This window comes from Macrobrachium rosenbergii, chromosome 19 (assembly GCF_040412425.1).
Source record: "Macrobrachium rosenbergii isolate ZJJX-2024 chromosome 19, ASM4041242v1, whole genome shotgun sequence".
NCBI classification, from domain to species: domain Eukaryota; kingdom Metazoa; phylum Arthropoda; class Malacostraca; order Decapoda; family Palaemonidae; genus Macrobrachium; species Macrobrachium rosenbergii.
Genome location: NC_089759.1, coordinates 3,149,157 through 3,154,156, shown reverse-complemented (window position 1 = coordinate 3,154,156; position 5,000 = coordinate 3,149,157). Strand labels below are relative to the sequence as shown.

General features: G+C 34.9%; 1 protein-coding gene across 1 annotated transcript in view; it reads right to left on the bottom strand.

Moving 5' to 3' along the window:
• The window catches only part of LOC136848394 (uncharacterized), a 348,102-nt gene that overhangs the window by 51,433 nt on the left and 291,669 nt on the right, over positions 1-5,000 (bottom strand). The gene's annotated exons all lie outside the window — the stretch shown is intronic.

The window sequence follows — 5,000 nt, the reverse complement described above, 5'->3', positions numbered from 1 at the left end:
TAAAACGCCAGGTTTAGAAACTGGAAGATCACTAATCTTAAGGATAAAACCAAAGATTTGGTTCAGTTGTCACTTATCCTTAGTTTCTGAAACAAAACAGTTAAAAGATGGGCCGAAGTTTCTTCGGCGCAATCTAGTTTTCTGTACAGCTGCTACAGTGTATAATCAAGGCCACCGAAAATAAATCTATCTTCCGGTGGCCTCGGTATAATGCTGTATGAGCTGCGACCCATAAAACTTTAACCACGGCCTGGTGGTGGCCTATACTATATCGTTGCCAGAAGCACGATTATGGCTAACTTTAACCTTAAATAAAATAAAAACTACTGAGGCTAGAGGGCTGCAATTTGGTACGTCTGATGATTGGAGGGTGGATGATCAACGTACCAATTTGCAGCCCTCTAGCATCAGTAGTTTTTAATTTCTGAGGGCGGACAGAAAAAAGTGCTGACGGACTGACAAAGTTACCTCAATAGTTTTCTTTTACAGAAAACAAGAAAACGAGTCAAGATTTTTAAAAACCTGGCTTCATAATATTATCCGGCACTTGCCAATGATTAGTTCTCCACTTAAGGTCGCTGAGTCGTTTACAACCTGTTAGGGTATGACATGTTTCACTGTGGAGTGGACAATTGGCAGTCCAAACTAGCGCATCATGCGATTATCCAGAATTTGCCAGCGATTTTTACTCCATTTATGCTCGCTGACTTGTTCGCAACCTGTTAGTGATATGCATGCAACAAGTTACCTACATGTTTGTGACATGTTTCACTGTGGAGTGGACACCTGGCAGTCCACACTAGTGTATCATGCGATTATCCAGCATTTGCCAACGATTTTTTCTCCGCTTATGTTCGCTGACTTGTTTACAACCTGTTAGTGGTATGTATGCAACAAGTTACTGACATGTTTGTGACATTCTTTTGCTGCAGTGTGGACAGTCCCTGACAAAACTCGGAGCTTTTAACGTCGGTAGAACACAATGTCGAGCTACCTAACCTAGAGCCCTAAAATTGATAAAGCCATCTGCAACTTGCTCCCTACAAAGCTACAACATCTGATGGTGCTAGAAACCTACCGTTATTTTACCCACTGCATCACTCTTGACAGCAGCGGAGGGTTAAGCAATTAAATAACTTCCTTGTGTAAATTGTTCCCTTTGTTTGGGTAACCGTTTCTCGCTCATTGTCGAGTTCTGCATCCTTAGGTCGGTAAATAGATTTGGCTCTCTCAGAGATCAGAGGCCCCCAAAGACACTGAAGACACGTGCTTGAGCGAGGTATGCCTTGAATCTAAACCCGAGGCATTGACAATTCATGCTATGCCTGAACTAGGAACACAAGTAAAAATTAAACGTTTTACTGCTTGGCACATGAGTGGCAGAATCTTATATCTGAAGTAATCAGCTATTTAACGTAATTCTTCATGCGAAGCTGAATGTGTTATTTGCATTCCTGGGGAGCTCAGATATACATTCTTAGTTATTTTTTATAAGTATGCTCATTCTGAGGTTGTTGGTGGCCATTGCTTAAGCTGCTACTAATGCTACTACTGTTACTACTTCTACTTCTACTAATGCTACTTTTATTATTATTATTATATTATTATTATTATTATTCTTCAGACATCAAGATTTACTCTCCTCTGTCACTACCATCAAGATTTGGTTCAATTCTCTTTCTTTTATGGAGAGAGAGAGAGAGAGAGAGAGAGAGAGAGAGAGAGAGAGAGAGAGAGAGAGAGAGAGAGAGAGAGAGAGAGAGAGGTGGATGATGGGTAGTCACATGACCTGCTGATAAACAGCTAATTACAGGAAATGAGCAAACAATCTCCAACAGAAAAATAAAACATTAAATCTGCCGCTTCTTTTCCCTAAACAAATTAGAAACAATTTCTGCTGTAATAGGTGGCCTAATGACGTCATTAAGATATTCTCTCTGTAGTTTAGAAGTCTTTCTAAACTACAGATTTGGAGAAAGTTTGGAAGATGTAGAGGCAGATAGGATAGGTAACCAAGCGTCCCCAAACTTGCCTGAGCTTGAAGAATACCATATATATATACATATATATATATATATATATATATATATATATATATATATATATATATATATATATATATATATATATATATATATATATATATATATATATATATATATATATATATATAGGAATAATCAACACACAATCACGTATGGAACAGAAATAAATTCTGGCTCACTTCAGGATCGAAAACCCAGGTCTTTCAATTGAAAGACAAGACCGCTACCTACCAAACTACAGAAGTCTCGTCTTTCAATTGAAAGACCTGTTGATCCTGATGTGAGCCAGAAATATATATATATATATATATATATATATATATATATATATATATATATATATATATATATTTATATATATATATATATATATATATATATATATATATATATATATATATATATATATATATATATATATATATAGAGAGAGAGAGAGAGAGAGAGAGAGAGAGAGAGAGAGAGAGAGAGAGAGAGAGAGAGAGAGAGAGAGGATTTGACAGCGATAGATAATTACTGACGGACCGCATTCCGTAACGACTGGCATCACGAAGGAAAGTTATCGACAAAAGAATACTTATTTAAGAGATATATAAATTCTTCCTCCTCAGACAGGTTAATAAGCAGGTATAAAGACGCATATCTACAGTTATGTTGTCAACAATGTAGTATTTTTTATGTGTTTTATACGCTGACTTCACAACTGTAATTGCCAACGGCATACAGCAAGCGCATGGGTGCTTTTTGCTTATCAGGAAGCATTTTAGCCAGTTACAAACTTGTTTTAAACCAAGCAAAAGCTTAAATACTGCTTATTTCTACAAAAAGCTTGAATATTGCTTATTTCTACAAAAGCATGAGTACTGCTTATTTCTACAAAAGCTTGAGCACGGCTTATTTCTACAAGAGCTTGAGTACTGCTTATTTCTACAAAAGCCTGAGTACTGCTTATTTCTACAGAAGCTTGAGTACTGATTACTTCAACGAAAAGCTTGAATACTGCTTATTTGTACAAAAGCTTGGGTACTGCTTATTTCTACAAAAGCTTGAGTACTGCTCATTTCCACAAAAGCTTGAGTACTGCTTAATTCTACAATAGCCTGAGTACTGCTTAATTCTACAATAGCTTGAGTACTGCTCATTTCCACAAAAGCTTGAGTACTGCTTAATTCTACAATAGCTTGAGTACTGCTTACTTCTACAAAAGCTTGAGTACTGCTCAGTTCTACAAAAGCTTGAGTACTGCTTATTTCTACAAAATCTTGAATATTGCTTATATCTGCAAAAGCTTAACTACTGCTTATTTCTGCAAAAGCTTGAAATTGCTTATTTCTGCAAAAGCTTGAAATTGCTTATTTCTACAAAAGCTTGAGTACTCTTAATTCCACAAAGCTTGAATACTGCTTATCTCTACAAAAGCTTGAGTACTGTTTACTTCTACAAAACTTGCGTACTGCATATTTCTGCAAAAGCTTGAATATTGCTTATTTCTACAAAAGCTTGAGTACTCTTATTTCCACAAAGCTTGAATACTGCTTATTTCTACAAAAGCTTGAGTATTGTTTATTTCTACAAAAAGCTGGAATACTGCTCATTTCTACAAAATCTCGAATGCTGCTTATTTCTACAAAAGCTTGAGTACTGCTTATTTCTACAAAAGCTTGAGTATTGCTTATTTCCACAAAAGCTCGAATACTGCTTATTTCTACAAAGGCTTGAGTACTGCTTATTTCTACCAAAGCTTAAGTATTGCTTATTTCCACAAAAGCTTGAATACCGCTTATTTCTACAAAAGCTTGAAGACTGCTTATTTCTACAAAAGGCTTGAGTACTGCTTATTTCTACATAAACTTGAACACTGCTTATTTCTACAATAGACTTAATACTGCTTATTTCTACTAAAGCTTGTATATTGCTTATTTCTACAAAAGCTTGGGTACTGCTTATTTCTGCAAAAGCTTGAATAATGCTTATTTCTACAAAAGCTTGAATACTGCTTATTTCTACAAAAGCTTTAGTACTGCTTATTTCTACAAAAGCTTGAATACTGCATATTTACACAAAAGCTTGAATACTAATTATTTCTACAAAAGACTTAATACTGCTTACTTCTAAAAAAGGCTTGAATATTGCTTATTTCTACAAAAGCTTGAATACTGCTTATTTATACATAAGGTTGCGTACTGCTTATTTCTACAAAGGCTTGAGTACTGCTTATTTCTACAAAAGCTTGAGTACTGCTTATTTCTACAAAAGCTGGAATATTGCTATTTCTACAAAAGCTTGAGTACTGCTTATTTCTACAAAAGTTTGAATACTGCTTATTTCTACAAAAGCTTTAGTACTGCTTATTTCTACAAAAGCTTTAATACTGCTTATTTCTACAAAAGCTTTAATACTGCTTATTTACACAAAAGCTTGAATACTGCTTATTTCTACAAAAGCTTGAGTACTGCTTATTACTACAAAAGCTGGAATACTGCTATTTCTACAAAAGCTTGAGTACTGCTTATTTCTACAAAAGCTTGAATACTGCTTATTTCTACAAAAAGCTTGAATACTGCTTATTTCTATAAAAGCTTGAGTACTTCGTATTTCTACGAAAACTTGAAAACTGCTTATTTCTACAAAAGCTTGAGTACCGCTTAATTACTACAAAAACTTGAATACTGCTTATTTCTACAAAAGCTTGAATACTGCTTATTTCTACAAAAGCTTGAATACCGCTTATTTCCAATTTATACCTGACGATATACTCACAATTAGCATCATAATATATAAGCAGGTTTAAAGTAAAAAAGAAAATATAAAACTTCAGACAAATAATAATGCGTAATAGCTAAATTCCAGTACATGGTACGCGATATATACAAGACTGATATGACATCACAGTCAGACTGAAAACCATAATACACGCATGCGTGACGACTGCCTCGGTACGCAGCAGCGTACGAT